We start from the raw sequence: 22,090 nt of genomic DNA on the forward strand, positions 1-22,090 counted from the left end.
CCTAATCTCCTGAGCTCCATATACCCCTAAAGTCCCAAGGTGACAAGTCATGGATTCCAGCAAAGTTATTAATAAACATACATGCTGTTGTGGTACACATGGGTGCAGTTACTATCAATGTAGATATCCAACAATGTTTGGACATACATAATCCAAATGTCAAGTTTCTTTCCCAAACAGATCAGGGACTCAAATATGAAAGCTGTGTCATAGCCTTTTTAAATAAGAATTAAAGTCGTTTTTCCAACTCTCTGTTTAGAAATGGCTGAGACATTTTAACTCAAAGTTTTGAGTAATTCATGCACACACACCAGACCAGATGTCTGCCTAAATTTGAAACTAATCCATGTAGCGTTTGTTCTTCTGCAGCTATCTGTGCTCATACATCTGCAGTAGCAGAAAATCAGAGTATCTTACTATGACTCCAGAGGCATGAGTTCAAGCTTTCCTCTGGAATTGTGCTGAAGGCTGCCTGGGTCAACCCAGCTATAAATGGCTACCTGGTCTCCAAGTCTGGACCAGAGTCAAAGCAGTCAGAGGCGATGCTAAGCACATCACAGTTTGGTGTGATATTGATTTAAAAGACTGGTATGACTAAACTACCTGCCATTTAGATTCAGGTAGACCTTTGGCCTTTTTGATCAGTCCTAGAAAAGAAGTAGTTGTAAGCCACATGCAAGACCAACTCATTCAGGGATCTTAACACAAATAGAACTGTCTGGTTTCCAGGGAGCAACTCTGCCTCAATAATTAATTCCAGGTAGGGAGACTGAAGACATAAGCAAACTCCCTGACTGCTGGCAGTAGGTTCCCAAGTAAACTACAACAGAAAACCAGCTAGTACTCAGCATTTCCCTACAAGACTAAGAATTTGCCAAGAAAAAGAACTGGTAAGGCTAGGAGTAAAATCATCATTTGGTGACATATGCCATAACACAGTGACCTGTTTTACAAAGTGACTAGGTATACATAGCAGTGAATCACATTCCTATTCAGTCCCCATATAGATATGGAAACCTGGGGTGCCATTTAATTTTTTTGTCTCATTTGTATCATACGTCTATTAAACTAAAAGCTTCCCTCATTTGATATGAAAGCTCTGATGTCTTTGGAATCTGTATATATTTTTGCCATTTAAGAAATCATGCACAATGACAAAAGTCATATGCACTAATAAAATCACTAGCCTGGCCACCCTGTGGGTGTATATTGTATTACAGGCAATTAAGTCAATTTAACTTCCTTAGTGGCACAAGAAACACCACAAAGCTAAACACAATAAATACACTGGAGCCGATTAGAAATGGAGCCTGATAGCCTGGGGAAAACTCACATGGTGGGCTTGCTTGTTTCATTTAAATAGAAAAACTCTTCAAGCTTGTTAGGGTCATTAATGTAAAACAATCGCATAGGACCTGATCCAGCAGGTCCTTCACTAGAAAAATTTGAATGGAACAGCCAAGTTTAGGATGATCGTGGAATATGAGTTTCGATGAACAGCCTATAGAATTCAGTGTGCTTTTAGCTACTTACTTCAATGAGCTTTAGACTGATCATTTGGATTTATTAAAAGACCTAAAAGTTTACTAAGGGTTTCATAGTAGGTAGGGTCAGAAGTGACCTTAGCAGATCACCAAGTCCGATCCCCTGCCATGGGCAGGAAAGAATGCTGGGGTCAAATGACCCCAGCAAGGTGATTATATAGCCTCCTTTTGAAGACCCCCAGGGTAGGAGCAAGCACTACTGCCCTTACCAGAGTATGGAAAATATGGCTTTCATATTCAAGGTTGTGGGTTATAGCCATGCTGGCCTAAGGACATAGGCAGACAAGGATCTTTGGGTAAATCTGATATCTTTTATTAAACCAACTCAAATAGTTGGAAAAATTCTTCTTAGCAAGCTTTCGGGCATAAACACCCTTCATTAGGCTGAGGAAGCATCTGCAGATTGTCCATGCTGTTCCTGGATGGAGAGGTAAAGCAGCCAGAGGTCTGTACTGGATCTCCTCATCAGTGTTGACTTTCTGGGAGGTGGCTACTGAGGTAGAGGCAGGGCTCAACCACCTCCTGGGTCTTTCCCTCAATGGTAATTTGGGGAGGGGGTCACATTCATAGCCCGGAGCGGGTGATAGAGGACTTCAGTCTTCTTGATGTTGAGAGAGAGGCCCAAAAGTCTGGTAGGCTTCTACAAAGAGATCCAGTGTTGTCCGGAGACTTCCCTCGGTGTATGCAAGTATGGCACAGTGGTCGGTATATTGAAGGTCAAACGTTGTTTCGCATACTCTGGTCTTCGAGGAAAAACGTTCCCAATTGAATGTCACTGAACAGGGGCATAACTAGGAAGTTTTTCATCTTGGGCAGCAATGTCTGGAGTAGGAGGCAGAATTTTACCTGCTAAGGGACTCAAAGATCCTAGCTGCTGCAACACAGCCTTCCCACCTCTGCTTCATGCTGCTGTGGTGTGGTGTCTTCGTACCATAGCTGCTGCTGCCATGACACCAGCTTCCCAGTGATGGCTATTCTGACACCTCCCCTACATCAATGCACAGTGCCACCAGTGCCTTCATTCAACCACTCCTAGTTACACTCTTGCCCTGAATGAAATGGAGCTGTTTATATAGAGGAGGGGGCAGATTTTGGTCTTTTAATAGTAAGCTCTTTGGGGCAGGACTTTTTTTTTTCAAGCACCCGGCCAGTACACCTATGGGAAGGCAGATGGCTGATGGTAACAGTAGTAATTGCTAAATGTTTTTTCAACCCCCAAATAAATCAACATTTGGCATGTGTTGTTTACACATTCTTCTGGCTACAAGTATAAAATAAGATTCCTAAATCTGTATCTGCAACTCTGGCACCATGATGACATAAAAACACAACACAAAGCAGCATTTTGTAATATTTGGACAACTGTCTTTTACATTGTGTAAAGCAGTTAGTGGCCAGAAAGTACATCACATATGCTCCAGCTGGAGGAATGTCCATCTGTTGTTATATTCATTATTTGTGCATCTGACATTATCGCAGTGCTTCCTTACACAGGGATCCTCGTGGCTCTTATACGGAAGCTCTACCATATGAGACATATGTAAGACTTCCTCTGGCCAAGCCAGTAGACATTGTTAATCCTGCCACTGCTGGAAATTACTTTCAACATACCTTGTAAGCATAGGACCACATTGTGTTCAGCTCCTCTGGTGCATTCCTGCTGACTTTAGTGAGGTTGAACTAAACAGCTGAAAACAGAATTTGGCCTATGATGTTATTGAAGGATCATTTTTATAGCCTCCTTAATTCATACAGTTTATTCCAGATTAGTAGAAGTAGAATAAAGACCTTCTTCAGGAAGCCAATGGTACTGCAGACACAAGATCTTTTTAATGAACAATGTAAGGTCCTGGAGTCTTAAAATTCCCTCTGTACTATAGCGTATTTTCTGACCTGAACAGTGACTTTTTCTGAATAATACTGAACTTTGGTTGCACAGTTCCAAGGATGAGAGCCCGGGCTTCATTAAAATCACCAGCAAGATGTGGATTTTACTTAAGAGGTGTAGTGCTGCCTTCCAAAGAACAAGGGACTCTATCAACTGTCTTTTTCTTCTGAAACAGGAAGTCTAAATATATCAGCAGCCTGTAACATAGGAACTCCTTTTATTTTAATTTTTCCCCCTTCCCTCTGAATATTTAAAGGATCCTTTTGGTAAAACAGTCTTCAGCTTTGGACCTGACAACACATGCAGACAAACCCCCTTTCCTTCCTACTTTCTTTTCTTACTTTGCACACTCCTTCCTGCAGCTTCCTCCAATGAAGTTTTGTTGCTACTGTTACTAATAAGCACTGTTTTGCAAGTCCTAGGAACAACAAAATGCATAAATATACAAACAAATAAAATTCTTTTTGCTTTAATTTCTTCCAGTTAAAGTAACTTGGGGTTACTTATTTAATAAAATAGGTACACCATAATCAAATTGAGATGAGATTTTAAGCTTGCTAGCATCCCTTTAGGTCATCATGAACAACTAGTTAAATGATACGTATTTAACAGTAGGTGAACTTTTCTGACTAATTTCAAATTCATAGTGAAAACATGAATTAGAAACTTGGATTTGAAACTCTTTAGGTTTTATTAAACTGAGAAGATATTTCTAAGAGTAAGATTACACGCTACAGTTAGGTCATGTTAAGAGCTCTTAAAACTTGAATGATCACACATTAAGGCTCATTAACTAGTGCCAAGTCTTGTTCAGGTATTTTAAAGTTACACAACTTTGGACCAGGATTATCTTTGACATGAGCAACCTAGTTAAATTAACTTCTGGGTGTTTACCTGAGATAAAACTAACAATCTGCAGTCCTCCAGTATCTCAGGAAGCACTGCTGCCAGGTAGCCTAGCTATCTTCCAAGATTATATGGTTCTGGACTGACATCTGGGAAAAGCCAGGCAACAGGTAAGTGAGGGTGGACAGGGGAGGGATGAAAAAGGGGTTAAGGGGGTAAAGGAGCCAGGAAGCATGGGGCATGGGAAAGGGGTAAGGGGGGGCAGGATTGGAGGTGGGAAGAGGGAGACAGTAGTGGGAAGGGGGGAATAGGTGAGTGGGAAGCTACCAAGCTGCTGCCTCCTTTGCCTCCCAAATCTCCTCCCCAGCCCTCAGATTGCCTCCTTCAGCCCCATATTACTCCCTTGCCACCTCAATTACCCCTTGTTCCCCCTTCAATCCCAGATCACTGCCCTACTATCCTGATCAGCCCAAGAGATGCTAACAGGGAGGTTCCCCCTCCTGGTCTGCTCCTGGGGTCTCTACAGACCACACTGCTTCAGTGTGCCCACATCCAGCCCCCATGAGGACCTGCAACTGAAGGGGAGGCAGATAAAATAAGATGAGGGGGGCAAGGAGCTGCCAGGTAGCTGCAGGGCCTGGTGGGGATGGATCTGGGTGTGCAGGGGTGGCATGGGCAGCAGGAAGCCTGGGAGCAGGCAAGGAGGCAGACCCGTTCCCCCTCTGCTGCTGCATGCATGGCTCTTGGACTGTTTGGGGTAGCATGGTAGTGATCTTGGAGTGGAGGGGCCAGTTGTGGGGGTGGGAGAGGGCAATCCAGGGGCTGAAGGGGGCGGCAGTGGGATGCTTTGGGGGATAGAAGGGGTAATCCAAGTGGCATAGGAGACCTCTCCACTCCAAGCCTATGCTGTCTAGAGAGCCAACTATCAGGGCAGACATGGAGCAAACTTGTACCCCCTAGCCACACCCCTGTTCACCAACCCTCTAAAGGCAGATCTGAGCAGTGTATCTTAGAGAAGGTGTTAACCCTGAATATGTGATGGATCACTAGCACTAGTCAACCTTAACACAGACTAATATTCCTTAGAATGAGCATCGGAGAACTGTAACGTGTAGCTGCACCCTAAGAAAGGCACAAGGAATTGAATTAATCAAATCAAAAATATATGAGAGAAAAGCCTCAGCTGACATGGACAAATATACACATAACCCAGTGTAAACTATCAGTTTGCATACCTATATAAATAACACTGTGATCAGGATGGACAGGCAAATCCTCTAAAGAAAATCACACAGTAGACAGTTATCACAAAATACTGTATCTCTCCCAGAAATTAGAAGTCTTAGTCGCAGAGAAAGAGAAAAGGTCAGGGATACAATAGGTTGTAAATGTAGAGGGGAAAATTTAGTTTGAAAGTTTCCTAACACTTTGAACTACACAAGGTTTGCCCATCACAATTGATTTTTTTTAAAGCCCCTCATGATAATGAAATGATTTGTATGCTTGGGAAAATGAAAAAGTCCAGGTATCTTATTTGTTTTAGTCTCATCTGGTGAACACTGGTGAAACATTTTTAGTTGTTAAATATCAGTTTTCCAGATGTATGTTTTTTAAACATTTCCTTTGTAGTGTGTTCTGCAGAATGAAAAATGCAAATGCCGAAATTGTGGTGCTCACTCCTCCCCATCTGAAAGTACTTTTTACTGATTCTTTCATGGACATGAAATATAACACAATTTGAAACAGGTCAGAAGCTAAACAGTTCACACACACACACACACACACACACACACACACACACACACACACACACACACACACCCCCATAACATAATCCCAGGCCCAGCCAGGGGCCTAAAGTGAAGTTAGCTTGGTGGTCTAACCTCAATCCCATGATAGAAGTTTTCTGCATCCAAACCAGAACACCTGATTTTGCAGATTTTGACATTTATATCTGATGCCTCAATGCAAAAGAAAAATTTGACATGCATGGAAATTAAATTATCTGCTACCCCTAGAGATGGTCATCTTCCCAGGTCAGGGTTACCTGAAGGAGAAAAGAGGGAGCTCACATTTTATTGTTCACATTGTATCTGCGACTAGGTGGAGAACACCTCCTTTTGAGTTTTTGTCAGGACTTTGGATTTCCCAAACATTCTTCATAACAGAACAAATTTTAAAAAGAGAGCGAGGCTAATGCAGCTTTAAGCAAATTGTTAGTTCGGGAAGTACACCGAAATTGAAAATTCTGTGGTTTTGGTAAAGGACGAGAACGCTGTCACATGGCTGCTCTTCCACATATGTTTTGCATTGATGGTCATAAACCATAAATAAACATTAAGAAAACCATTATAAAATTTTCAAAAATCACTGGTAGGGACTGTAAAAGAAAAGACGCTGCAAAGGAAAACAAAGTCTATCAGTCCGACTTTGTGATGGTGAGTGAGCTGTGATGGTTTTGCAAGCAAGCTTATGTTTCACAAATGTTTACAACAAATATGAAGCCTAAAGGCATTTAACAAAAAAAGCAGGAAGACAACCACAACTATATTGCCAGGGCCACCATGAAAATTTCCAGGCCTTCAAGAATTTGCAGGCCCTGCATAAGGCCCCTTAATTGATTTAATCAGAACTCCTGTTTGGCTTTAATATGGATATTAATAAAATACACACGAGTTCTGCTATATGTACTGTATTTGTTGGTTTCACTCTTGGATTGCCAAACACAATCCAGTTACTGAAATAGTGTAAATGATGAACTACAACCTTCCTAGCTGACCAGAAGCTTTTGTTTCAGCAAGTTTGTTCCATTAGGTTGCAGCATGGGACCATAACCATGTGCTTACCTTTAACGACCATATGCAGACTCAGGATTAAGTTTAGGCTTATTCTTCAGTGTCTGTGCCCGATTCATTTAAACTTATACATTAAACACAGCATTTGGCATACATTGCCCTTCTCTTTCACTTTTAAAATCATGCTGCCAATCCATAAATCCATAAAATATTCTTTATTTGTATAGCACTTAGCACAACATGGGACATTGGATGAGGTGAAGGGGGAGTGGCAGTAAGAACAAAATAACAGCTGAAAATGTATCAGTATATTCACAGAAAAACAAGGTGTCACTTCATGTTCTGAATAATATTTGCACATATATATACAGAAAACAAAACTTACATTTTTGTAACTTGGTTCCTACTGTTGGTGCTGTAACTGTGTAGCTGGTGTCACCTGATAAAATGTGTTTATTTTGTTGGGAGCAGGGATGGGAATCCAATCATACCCCTCCCTGTGAAATGCCCACATCACTCAGCTACAAACTCACCATCTTTCTTGTTTACTTTCCCTCTCATTCTGTGAAACTTAGATTCCTGTTTACACATTAGCCCTGCCTCACAAGGAAAAGTACATTGGCCCCAGCCCTGTCCAGCTTCTGTACTGATTAATATTAAACAAGAATTATGCTATTTAATCCTAAGTGGGAGATGACCTGTAAATTGGTTCTGGAGAGGAAACCCTGCAGAGTAGGTTTGAGGATGTGACCAGCAAAGCACATAGCTTTCAGGTTTGTATTTGTGTCTGCTAAAGGCCCATTGTGCAACACACATTTCTGTTGTGTTTGGGACCTCCCTTGAAGGAAGGTTATGTTCAATTACAGTTCTACCAAAGACTTGTTGTTTGTCTTTGGGCAAATCACTTAATCTCTGTGTGCATCAAGTTCCCTAACTATAAATTAGGGATAATAATACTGTTTAGTCCTCCAGGACTATTTATTTTTGGGAAGCAGCCAGAAACTTCAGTGGTGGAGCAACATAAGTAACTGGAAACAACAGAAGACCATCATGATAAGTGCGCTTCATTTTAAATGCATTCTCAGGCAGTAGGTTATTAATCATCAGTTATTTTTATGAGTATTTTCAGGGCTTCACTTCCTTTGTTGTACATTCCATACTCACCAGTACCAAGCAAGACATTAAATTCTGTTCCTTGTTAATCATACCTGCACTGGTCTTTTCTAGCTTTGTTCACTCCATCAGTCTCATGATGAATGAGCTTTCTGGTCTCATCAAAGACCATGCTGAGGATGCTGAGGGAAATCAGGGCAAGCCTCAAATTAAATGATGAAAAATAAGAGATTCCTTAGCTTTCATATTAAAAGTTAATGACTGGGAAGGAAAAAGAGAAATCCTAATATTAACCAAAATGATTCACACTGAAAGCCCATGAAAGTCTCCTGTAATGTTGTGACACCATGGTCTGGAACAGCAACTGTGATAACATACTTATCAATGGAGCTTGGGGGGGGTTCTATTAAATCTTGGGCTAGGTACAGGTAGTCAAAAAGCCTGAGGCTGAATCAATTCAGTCTTCGCACAGATTAAGTTGAAACAGCAATGAACAGACATTTACCTTTAACTCAGGAACTACAGCCACATACCTGCAGTGGCTCAGGACAGAAGCCCGGGAGGCACTAGTTCTCTGGCTGTGTGTTCACTTCCTCTTTCTGCCACCCCTGAGGTCTCTGAGATTTGCAGTCCACAATCAGAAAAGCAGGACTGCAGATTTGCTTATTACTTCTTCTGTCTGCTTCCAGGTGTCTCTGGGATTTGTAGTCCAAAACTGCAGCCAGCAGTAAGTTTGAGCAGGGGAAGGCATGTTTAACTGCCCTTCCTGGCCCCAGATCCCGACCAGGGTTTGCCTGCAGTGGGGGGGCAGTGTGTCCCTGCACCCCCTGCAGACTGGGCTGCATCCTCAGCCAGGCATGCCCCCCACTACCCCTTGTCAGCCAGCCCTCACTGCTCCAGCTAGGGAACAGAGGAGCAAGGCCAGCCCTGCTTCTGGAGCAGACAGGCCATCCCAACCCAGGACTGCAAAGCATGCTGGGGGACCGTGATTTAACTTGACCTAGGAAGGGGTCTGGGAGAGAAGTTTCATAAACTTGTTTGACCCAAATCAGTTAAGTCTGATACTACATTCAGCCAGGTTTATCTTAAACCAGTTTCAGCTATTTTGAAACTGGTTTTGTGTGTGCTGAACTTCTGTTCTGTTACAGGTTTAAATCAGTTTCTGAACACTTCTGTCCCCAGCCTTGATGTTTTGTTGAATTTAAGGGTTTGTTGACACTGCATTTTTGCAACAGTGTATTCCAGTTTGAAGTTGTGGTCAGTAACACTCCTAGGCATCTTTTTTTTTGCCATTGCATCATGCTCACATGGGAGGCAAGAGGGAAATGGTTTATTAGTGTAGTTATGTCTGCGAAGCTACCTTGATACAAAAAATCCCAAATGCAGATAAACCCTAGATTCATATTAAGAAATTAAAATTAATGACTCTTGAATATAAAACTAAACTTCATCTCAGTGTCCAACTTCAAATACTAAAATACTCTCTTTGCCCAAATCCCACTCTTACTGAAGTCAAAGCAAAAACACCCTTAAGCTAGGACTAGACTTTCTGCAAAGAAAAGTACATTCTTTCTTTAGATTAGGTTTCTGGAACAGTCACATTCTGAAGAAACTTCATGTTTACTACTTACCAAAAAAACCCTCCAAACCCCAAAACCCATGGTTGCTCACTAATAAGCTGGTGATAAACTATCTGTAAGGGTGCCAGCATCTGTTTCTCATGGAAGAACAGAACTGTGTATTGAACTGACACACACATGTAAAATTGTTGTGGTCTGCACAGATTGATTACATGGCAGAAAAATAACAATACCATAATGAAAAGTCATTTCAAATTCATCTATGCATCCAATTAAATTTTTTGGCTTAAGCAGGTGTAATATGATGGTAAAAAAAAAAATCACCTGGCCATTCTTTTTGACCAAGTCTTTTGCCAGGAAGACAGCAGTTTGCATTAAAGTTGCAGGCTTAAAGGTCAGTTGCAGGACAGGATGTTGGAACTGCATTACAAGCAAGTACAGAGACCCTGTTCCTGTTCCTTGTTCTTCATAAGTGACTTTTGTAAGCCAAGTATTTTCTGTGTTACATTGCCCAGAGAATGCAGCAAATTGAGGGCAAGTGGGAATATAATGCATTTCTATGAAGTTGACAGAGAGTTCAAGGGCCTGGTACCAGGAAGAGTCCTGTTAAGGGACAGCACGTTCTCTCACTTCCAGTGTTAATTTCTTCCCCCCAACCCACCCCCATTTTCTATTGAATAAAAAAAATATCTTAGCACTTTAGTAATAAATTAAACCAAAATATACCCTGTGCTATCTGGAGGAATAGTCATCTGCAGTTAAGTCCAGCTGCTAGAAGTACCTTAACGTTCAAGTTTGGTATTAATAAGAAAACAGCAACAACAACAGCATTTGGAACAGATTGCCCCCAGAGGTGGTATAGTCATCCACGCTGGCAATCTTCAAAAAACTTCTTGAAGCCCATCTTGCTGGGGTCCTCTGATCCTAGCAGTCTTTCCTGCCCAAGTGCTGGCTGGACCCGATGATCTGTAAGGTCCCGTCCAGCTGCTAACAACCTTGAAACAAGCCTCCAAAACAAGAATATTTGTACTGCTATGAATGTGCCCAATTCTCCTCATCCCATATTCCATTTCCCTACTCATTCTAGATTTTTCTACAGTGCCTATCACCACAGTATCTATATGGTTTCTCCTTCAACAGTTGGTAGGGTTGCTATCTTCTCACTAGGCAAAACAAGTGCTTTAATCCCTACAAGTTGCCACACACTTTTTGATCAGTTGATTCAGCTCTCCTGCTCCTATGTTTACTGGGCCCCTACTGAAATGGGTTTATTAGGGGTATCATTGAATGCTTTGCACTGAATTCAGGATTACCCGATGTCAGCCCAACTGGCAACATAGAAAAGATTTAGTAAGACAATTTCTGCTTAACTATATATTATCCAACCCTATGAAAGTCAGTGGAGCTCCATGGTGTGTGTGGTAAGTTCAGAATTCAGGCAAATTGTTTTAAAATGGCTAAAGAGAAAGTGCATTTCTTTGGACTACCCCAGAAATCTGTAATGGTAAGCATACTTCATGCATGAATACATTAGATAGTTCTTCTTCTGAAAATGAGTGCTTCAAGTCAGCTAGGCTGCATCTCTGGGTTTTGCATCTGTCCTATTATTCCACCTTGCAAAGTGCATTCATGGAGTTCTCCTGATGACAGAAGCAATCATCATTCTTTCTGCCATAGCTATTAGGGGCACATAGCTAAGGCATTTTGCACATATACTCTTCCTGGTCTTATTTGTTGTCTAGCTTATCAAGCTCTGGCCCAGTTACTTCTCTGAATTTCACCTCTAACCCTCCACACCTCAGGCACACAGGTTATTCAAGGATTTTGGATCCCTAACACTCTCTCCCCCTCTGCAGAATCTGCATAGGTTCCCTGTTTAGGTCAATAAAAACAACAAATTACTTCCATTTTCTTAGCTGGTATTTGGGATTACTTTTAAGGTTTAGCTTAGGGGGGGTACTCAGTTGCCTAAGTTTACTAAAAAATTAACTGTGATAGTTGCCTAGGCCTATATACAGAAAAACTGCAGGCTATTAAGTCTGAAAGCTTCTAGACAACTCTAGGTAAAGCTAACTTTCAATGGTTAGTTGTCCAGATTCATAGCCATGTTCCAATACATCCTGGTCCCTTATCTTTCTTCAGTATTTTATGAGATACCCTAGGTAAGTGCCTAGAATCACATGACTGTAGCCATTGTTCTATTAAGGAAAAACTCATTTCCCTTATTTCTTCAGTAATTTTCCTGCTTAGTGGAGAATTAACAATTTCCTAGAGCCCATTTGCCTTCAATAGGCTGTTTTCCATGTGAAAGTTAAACTGTATAGTTTAAATAGGATTATTTTTATATCCTGTTTTCACATGCCATTAATAAGTCTACTCATATTTTATATGTATTTCTAAAACATTAAAACTAAAAATTATTATTCCCACTAAGATACTTTTGAGTAGTAACATGTCCTTATACGATTCCAAAGTTCTGACTATTACAACCAGACCCCTTCACAAGGGAGCGCTATTAGCTGCTCCTTTATGAAAGTCCCTAGTGGACATCTATAGAGCATCTAAGATTCAGCCATGTAGTGAACCGTGAGAGTAGGCACACTACAGTCAATAGGGATCACTTGCATACTTTGAGCTAAGCACCTTCTTAAGTGCTTATACAGATAAAAGTGATTGTGCCCAATTTGCATTTTCATACATGTATCCCAAATTGAAGACTGAAATTCATCCCAGTCCATGAAAGGACAGAATGGAAAGTTTCCCCAAAATATAAGAGAAAATGACAGAATGTTGAGGGATGTGGCTAGTTTGTATGTTGATGAAAGTATGGATATATCACACATCTGATATTCAGCTCTTTTCTCTCACAAGATAGCAAAATCAGGTTGTTCACCATGTGGGGTGCCACAGAAGAAAAAAAAATGACTTTCACTTGACCAACCTGTCTCAGCATGTTACTAAAATCAAATCTCACTACTTTCCTGAGAAAGAGTTTTGTGACAGTAAACATGATTTGAAAGAAAGCCCAGAACAGTCATGTGATCTTTGGCCTTTGTAGCATACGGAACATTTTTGCAAAACCATTTTCTAGAATAAGCCAGAGTGTAACAGCCTTCTGTATTATCTGGCTTTGGGCCTCCAAGCAACAACCACAAATGAATTTCAGATAACATTAGTTCTATTCAGACTGACATCCTGTCTTTGGCAGATGGAACAAAGCACCTTGAACCAACAACAGAAAACTTAGATTTAAATCCAGACACAGGACAAGCTATTAGTTTTCACACTGTGCCAAATTATGTTCACTTTATTCACAGGAGTCATGCAATTCAGGTCAGTGTGATTGCTCACACGGGTAAAGTGAGCTGAATTTGGCACACTGTGCTTGAATAGTGCAGATGTAAAATCTTCTTCCTAGCCAGAGACAAATAGCAAGATTGCAACTATAGGCAAGAAAGGGCTCGACTAGGTTTCTGCTGACCCGCTCATGCTCTGAGACCCATCCAGATAAGCAGGAGTACTCCCTAATGGTACAGTTTATTGCTAAAAGTGTAATTTATGTTTCAATAGCTTATTTTTTAAGAAGGAGACCTAGACAGTTGAATAGAACTTGCCAATATTTTCTGACAAATTTTTGAAGAGTCCATCTCACTATTGAAGAAAAATGTGCTTGATTTTAAAAATCCAGGTTTTCACAGCAGAGCTTGAGATACCAACATTTCTTTACACATGGGACAAAGAATAAAATACCTCTTGAAATAGTAGTAATTCAGACACTGATGCAAAATAATTAGGGAAATATCTTTACAAACTGCCCCTTGCACATGTGCAACTGCATTGTATCTTATAAATTTTTCAAGGACCCAGAATGTAGGAATAATGAACTACTGAATTAATTTCCAATTCATTTACTTAAGGAACATGTATTGACTAGCTATGAGTACAGATTCTTCAAAAGCTTGACTTTCCCAGCTAGAATCTTAAACACAAGATTCTCCCTACTCTTGAAGGCCTTGATCCTACACTACGAAGTCAATGTTCATAGGGTTTTTGTATAGCATAATTCCAGTTCTAACTGGGGAAGTCCAGCTTTTGGAGAATCTGTATTCACAGCTGGTCAGTACAGGTCTCTTTCTCCTCTGATGACTCTTCATTCCTGGGTATCATTGATTGGTTTCCCTGTGCTCATTATGCTGTCCACGTTCTGTTTTGTCAACATATTCCTTTGTTCCAACAAACCCATCACATGCACACATCTTAATCTGGTCATTTACCAGTGTCTTAATTTGGGCATGCCTGGACTCCTAATTTGGTTCGTCTAACAAAACCAGAAATCCCAGGGGCTTTGCAGCTGGGCACTGTGGCCTGGCTCCAGTGCAGCCAGCTTATCTTTTATTATGGAAGTTCAGGGAACATTGTGGTACATGTCTTCAGTTTTCCCAGCCTGTTGTTCTGCTGGCTCCAACCTCTAAGGCTGAAAACATGAAACTTTATCATAGATGGGCTTTTAGACACTAAGTAACGTCTGCTGTTCCCTTGGACCATTATTCTAATGCAATATCTACTTTGCCTACAAGCCAATTCCTAAAAGTAAATATCTAAATATCATTTTCTAGCCATCAACCATTTTCTAGCCATTAACATTTTCTCTGTCCCATACTAAGCAGCTGAAGGGAACATAATCTGTCTGGCCAATTTCCTGCTGGGCTAGTTCAAGACAGCAAATGTCAAGATACACAGTTACTGGGTCATAGGAACTGCCTCTGATAATGCCCTCCACCTCTTCCAGTTCCTAATACAGATATGAGTCTCCTTTGAGTTTGGACATTTCACCCTACAACACAATGGGCATGTCCAGACAAGTGTGGTCATGTGGTACATGATACCAGAAACAAGTTTGCAATGCCACATACAGCACAGTTTGGTGTTCTCCATGCTGCATGAATATCCAGGGGTAAAAAAAAAAGTGGGGAAAAAAAAATGAAGCAGCACACACTTGGGCAGCATGGACTGCTGAAAAGCAGAGCCAGGCCACACAGAGCTGCACTGCAGCTGCTGGCCAGGCTCCACCTGGAAGGATCACTGCTTCTGCAACCCCCAGAGGTTCCCAGGACCCCAGCTAAGCATGCTGGAGCCAGCACAGTGCTGGCCTCAGCCTCCCCTACCGCCCCCAGGATAACTTGCGCACCAAAGTACATATGGCATGGGCATTCCTCGGGGACAAGTAGTTGTAGCACAAGGTGCACCACCACTACTTGTCCCTGGGGAACCAAAAGTCCAGAGACATTTGGGGAACCAAATGTTCAAACATCCCAATGGGTGCGTCCAAATGAGCGTGCATGGGCATTTCCTTGGGGAGAACTAGCAGTAGCATATAGTGGCTACTACTTTTTCCCCAAGGAACACCTGTGCACACACGCCAGCCAGGCTTCAATTTCGGGCAATGCATGCTACCATTACATGCACCTCCCTGCTTTTTTCTGCCACAGGTTTTTTTGATACCAGGATCTCTGGAGCCTGGCCCAACAGAGCCACATGTCAGTCACCAGCCAGGCTCCATATGCCTGGATCACCACTCCTGGAGCCTATGGGCTGGCCCCAGCAACCTTACCCCACCTAGAGCAACTTGCCAGAGTATGTGTGCACAGACATTCCCCAGGAACAAGTAGCAGCACAACTATGTGCCAATGCTATTTATCCCTGGGGAAATGCATGTGCACATTGATCTGGACATGCCCAATGTATCCAAATTTGTCATTCCAGACCATCAAGGAGGTACTCTGCATAGTAAAAGATGGATAGCTAGTCCATGAATGGCGTTAGGGGAAGGAGGTTTCAATCTTTGGTGATAACGGCAGCTTGTTACTGATGATTGTTTCATGTCTGGCACTTGGCAGGGCCATACACTATTGCAGTAGTTCCCACACTCTGGCAGATTGTGCACTACCAATTGAAAATGATACAACCTTAAGTACCACCAGCAAATTTTCCAGTTCAACCTGAAGTACCACCAGCAAATGTATATTCATATGAAATAACTATAATTTAGGGGGAGTAGGAGGGCCACTTGCATAATCAGGGGTCAGCAGGGCAGGCCCTACGAGGAGAGGCAAAGACACCTGAACCTGTTCAACCTCCACAAGAGAAGGCTGAGGGGGGATCTTGTGGCCTGTTACAAACTAGTCAGAGGGGACCAGCAGGCATTGGGAGAGTCCCTGTTCCCCCGAGCACTACCAGGAGTGACAAGAAATAATGGTCACAAGCTGGCAGAGGTTAGATTCAGGCTAGACATTAGGAGGTGCTACTTCACTGTCAGGGCAGCTAGGATCTGGAACCAACTTCCAAGAGAAGTGGTACTGGCTCCTACCCTGGGAATCTTTAAAAGGAGGCTAGATGAACACTTTACTGGGGTCGTTTGACCCCAGTACTCTTTCCTGCCATGGCAGGAGGTCGGACTTGATGATCTGCTCAGGTCCCTTCCGACCCTACCCTACCAACTATGAAACTATAATAAATCTGTTAACACATACCACTAACAGGTTGTCTGTGTACCACTGGTGGTACCCATACCACAGATTGGGAACTGATGCACTATTGCATTTTCATCTTTTGTTTTTAATAATTCTATAATAAAGCTAAACATTTCTGTCTGTCTACTATCCACTTACCTTTGTAACTCAGTTCCCCATCTGTTAAATGAGTGAATATGAGTATATCTGACAGTTTGCTTATCAATTTAAATTGCAAACTCTTCAGGGGAGAGACTGACTCTTTCTATGTATTTGTAAACTCAGTGGTTTGAACATGTAACGAGAAGGCCCGGCACCCTTGCCAACACAATTCTGCAGGGTGCTGTGGATGGACAAAAGAAAAGGAAGACCTAGCACAAGCTGTCCACCAGCATCAAAGTCTGGACAGGATTAAAACTGACTAACTGTACAAGGATTACAAAAGACTAGGAAGAATGGAGGAAAATTATTGCTATATCAAAGGTGCCCCAACTGTCAGTGTGGCCTTGGAACTCGCTAACTGACTATACAATATGTATATTTGTCAAGTGATTCATTCAGGGGCTCTAACAATTAAGAGATATGAGTGACAACAACAGCAATAAAGTTCTAAAATAATTTAAACTTTAAGTATAGATTGTGATCTATATATTACACACACATTTTAATAGCAAAATTAATTCTATATTGCTTTCCATATCTTTATGGTCTAATCTTAAAATGTTAGAGATAGTTTATACCTTCCATTTCTTTCAGACCACAAGTTAACAACACTCCATCTTAGTTTTAGTATTTCATATGTAATATAGTAATTATTGAAAATATCTGCAAATATTAAATAGTTTTGGAGTGATGTTTTAGCTGTGATGATATAGGAAATATGCAAGAGACAAGGATTTCTATGCGTGAAATGTGTAATTTTCATAGCTAGTAAGACAGTTGGTTCTACAGAAACAAAATAAATCTATTATTGGGTCATATTTAAAACAGCTTTTTCCCATTTTTCTTAGTGTAGTGGACTTTATATATGTATGATATTTATATCATATTATAAATATAGCTTACATATATTTTGAAATATATTTTCCATCATATAACTGTGCGATTATATAACTGAACTGGCACTTATTAAGGTGCCTATTGTCCTCTTCCTGGTCTTATCTCAGAGTTACTCCAGTCATACCCTCTGGCCATTTATACATGTGCTCCGAGAGGCAAGGCGAGGCAAGACGAAGGGGGTACTTTAATTAGAGCAGTTCTGAGAACTTTAGTTAAAGCACCTCCACCACCATTTTTCAGCACAGGGATGCTGATATATGTGATGCTGGTGTCTGCTGGAACATAGACATTACCATGCTCCAGCAGACTTAATCAAGTCTGTTCCAACGCATTGTAACTATAATGCATCAGAGCAGTCTCAATGTATGTGTATTTTACTGATATTGATAATCATACTTGTCTTCTTGACACCTCCTTCTACCTTGGCTGATGTGAATACTTCCTGTCCTATTCTCCTTTCTTTAATGGTTCCTTCCCTGACTCCTTATTCTTTGATGAATCCTTCTCTTCTACTTATGCTTTCAATGCATGGCTTTTTATATCAATATACAAATTCCTTTCCCTCTTTTTCCTGATCGATCACCCTGGTCCATCACCCTGACTCCAAAACCCTTTCCTTTGTGTCTCTATTTTGTGCCACTTCTCCACCATGTAAAATTAAAGTTTCTTATCTTTAAGGCCCTTCATATTTTCATACTTCGCTACACCATTATTGGGTCCTATTTTCATCTCTGTCTTATAAAACTTGGGGAGGAGAGTGAAAGCACTACAAGTTTTTATTTGTTGAGATTCCTGGCAGTTCCTCATTAAGCGGGATGTTTTCCCCACCAAGAAAAAGCCAGCTGTCCTATCCCACAAATCCGCACAGATTCCTGGAAGTGAAAGTCACCTGGATTAAGGCTGCCACACTTAACAACTCTATCTGCCCTTTCATGCTCTCACAAACACAGAATTACTACTTCCTCCAGGTAATTATCTGTGATGATTCACCCCCGCACGATGACTCATAGCCATGAGTTGGAAGCTAGAAGTTTGTGGAGTATATACTTGTCCTGTACTAGTACTAGTGCCTGTTCAATGTGACCCTCTTGAAATTTCTCACCCTTGTTCCTGTGTTAATACTCAGTGCTCCCTGCGATTCTCTGTTCTGCATAACCATGAGCACTGTGGTTGGGTTGTTGCCATGTTAATTTCTGTCCATTTCTGGTTCTTACATTTTTTTGCCTAGGGCTGTCCCGGAAGTCCCCTTCAAAGGAAAATGCCACAACATGAAAACAGTAGCCTGACACAAAGTGTTGCATTTCTTTTAACCCAAGTGAGATAAATGGTGCCAGAATGAACAAAGCAGAGTCTTTTATATACATTATAATTTCCCTTTTGTCTGAATAAATGTACCTTAATTTTCATTTGTCTCGTTGATCCTGAAATGCAGACATAACCATACAGACCATATCCTTGAGTTCATCCATACATCCTTTAGTGAACGAGCTTAGTCATTTACCCTTCTTAGCTCTAAGAACAGGATTGAAAGGGAATACTGGAGTTATCAAGTCTGGTTCCCTGGTCAATACTAGGCAACCACATCCTAGACAACCACATACTAGGCATTAAGTCCATTTCTTCTCCTTCCTCTACACATGCTTCCCACAAGACATAAAATGTCCCCTGCCATCTTACAAAGAAATTAAGTTCTTCAAGACAAAACATAAAGGCCTCAAAAACTACTATGTGCCTTAGGAAAAGAGCAGGAGAGAAAAAGGACACAGCTAACATCTTGGGCCCTTAACAGGACAACATATTTCTTTGGGTAAAATATAGCCATGCAATCTGAGGAAAGGGACTTGCCCCATGCTGCAGAGGAAATGGGGTAGGAAGGGAGAGAAATGGGGGGAAAACAATTCTTGTTCTCTATCAGTGTGATCTGAGAGAATATTTCCCTGAACCCAAACTGGTGGTTGAATACTGAGCATGTAAGTGAGCCACAGCAGGCAGTTGCCTCAGAGTTTTTCATTGTCTCTTGGAGCATGAGACCATCTAAGCCAATGTCTCATCTCTAGCTGTGGCTAGCTGCTGATGTTTCTGAGGAAGGCAAAAACAAACAACCAGAAGACAAGGTATGCCTTCAAAAAAGAATTAATGATCAGCAGATTTTCCCTGGGCCATGAGGTTAATTAATTACATATGATGCAGCTGAATATGATAAAAAAGTAGTGCAACAGGTATCTCAAGCATAGTCAATAGAAAGAACTTTGATCAAGTGAAGGAAATTGAATATGGAAAGGTAATTCTAAGTACTTGGCATTGTTGATAGCACTAACAGACAACTTTTGAGCACCTGAAAGAGTTAAATGACATTTGTTTCACAAAGCCATGGAGGATACATGTGAAGATCCATCTTTGATCCAGCTTGCATTTCTTTCCAACTCCTTTATTTACTCCATTCTGAGTTCCCACATAACTGCTGCTCACATACTGGAGGAAGCTTTGCATTAATTCCAGCAGCTGCAATAGTGGAACCTTCATATCACCTTTTCCTCTTAGCTACAGACAAGCTTTTGCACTGGTTCTGTACTGGAGTCAATCCCTCATGCTTTGGACAACACTTCTTTCATCCTCTCCTTTTAAACCCTTCCCTGAAATTCACATATTTCATGACGCTTCCTACATTGGTCCACTCATCAGTGATGTCTACACACTCTGGTATTTCTCCAGTGTCATATTGATTATAATTACTTATTATATACTGAATTCATGGAACACATCTCCTGATGTGTACATGAATCTACATTCCCTATGTAGTAGGGTCCAAAAGGAATGAGTTAGAGTCACATTTAGTTCTTTACAAACTTCTACAGTACTCATTGAATGTGGCATGTTCCTATAAACATGGAAGGAAAGATATATGGATATGTGATATTGGTTTACTCCAATATAATAAAGAAGAGATCCTGAGTACAATGTCTACAGTTCAGAACAACAGCTTGCTGTTGTGCTGCAGTAGCACAGTAACAAAGTGCATCATACCATAATTCTTACACAGCCTCCCGCTTGACCCAGATAAAACACGAATCTTGAGCTATTTCCAAAAGACAATATATAATCTTGCCCTGAGCAAAACATACTGTTCTTTGCCCTACAATATATCTGTAGCAGGACAGTCTTGTTCCTTAAGTGGGGCAGCAAGCCCTGAGACAGAAGCCAGCTGTAAGTGATTAGCTGACAGTTAAAAGCCCAAGCAGGGAGGCAGCAAAGAGCTCCAGCTTTTGTGGCCAGGAGGTAGGCTGAAATTTAGAGGAGCTCACTTCTGCATAAAGGACAAGAGCCCTCTCCTGTCACCTGGGGAAAGCCTGAAGATTTGCTTTGCTCATCTGTTTGCTTGAATCAATAGTTACAGTTTGTGTTATAAACCATGATTTGGACTGGCTGAGGACAACCCTACCTAAATGGAAGCAGGGACACCAACCCATTTACACCATCCTTTTTTACTTTTGTAGTCTAAGCACAATGGTATCTGCCTTCTGTCAACTACAAAAAACCTGTGTCATACCACAGACTCAAAGGAAGTCACTTTTGTATTCTTTTATGAAAAAAAAATACCATGCACCTCAAAATGTCATGATTAAAAAGGCAGGTTTGCTACAGGTTAATCTTGGCTAGATTCATGCCATAGCAGCATAAAGATTTAATATAATCCATTCACTGAAACATTGTCTGTATGACCTGATTAACTTGACACAGCAATAGCTTTTTGCTCCTTTCTTGTGCTTATAATAAGAACAAACACTTTGACAGTGCAGAAGGTGGTTTAGACCTTGATGTTGTACCAAAGATTTTGGCTTTTCAGAAAAGCAGACCTCTCCCTAAGTATCTTTCTATTATAATACACATACTCACAGAGTCTCCACTCCCTCTCATACATATGCATTTACTTTAGAACGGTAATATTACCAGCCATTTAATCACATCTGCCGGGTTGGCAAGCTGTTCATAAAAAAAAATAATGAGGCCCGCAAGCTTTGCAGCGGTAATATTTATATGCTATTTTTCCCTCTAAAAAATACATTTAAAAATCGTATCAGTGGGAAATCGGCACTGGCATCTGTTATAAATTACCTTGCCAGCTGCACCCAGTAAGATTAAAATAATTTCAAACCCCTCAAACTCTCATTAAAGTAAAATAATAATAACAATACTTCCCCAATTTACCTGCAGATAGTAGAAAAATACTTATCTATTCCAGTAAGCTGTTAGACTCAGGAGGACACATACAAACAAAGATACATGAAAGAAAAAGCCCATTTAAAATAATTTTCACCCACTGAAGCCAAATACTCTGCATAGAGGAATATGGTAAAACCCTTTAAAACAAATATTTGATAAAGCAAGCAAAGGAGAAGACTAAGCTTCAGTTGCAGAAAGGTGAACAGTAATAGTAAACTGACTTGAGAAAAAAATCCAGATCTGTTAAATGTCTATTTTCATCATACTTTATGCACCTACAGTGTTCAGTAAAATTGAGGAGTATATCTAAAACTGGTTTTCAAACTTCACGGAACCCTTTCATATCACTTCTTCTGCCACAGAGCCCCTCTTCCTATACTAAAGACTGATGCAGAGCCAGGTGATGAGCAGTGATCCTAGTTTTCTATGATTTATCAAAAAGAAAAGTAACCTCAAATCCACATTTTTCTGTGATGTAAATGAAACACTATGTGTGTGTGTGTGTGTGTGTGTGTGTGTGTGTGTGTGTGTGTGT

The sequence above is a fragment of the Crocodylus porosus genome, unplaced genomic scaffold (assembly GCF_001723895.1).
Source record: "Crocodylus porosus isolate Cpor-Errol unplaced genomic scaffold, CroPor_comp1, whole genome shotgun sequence".
NCBI lineage: Eukaryota > Metazoa > Chordata > Crocodylia > Crocodylidae > Crocodylus > Crocodylus porosus.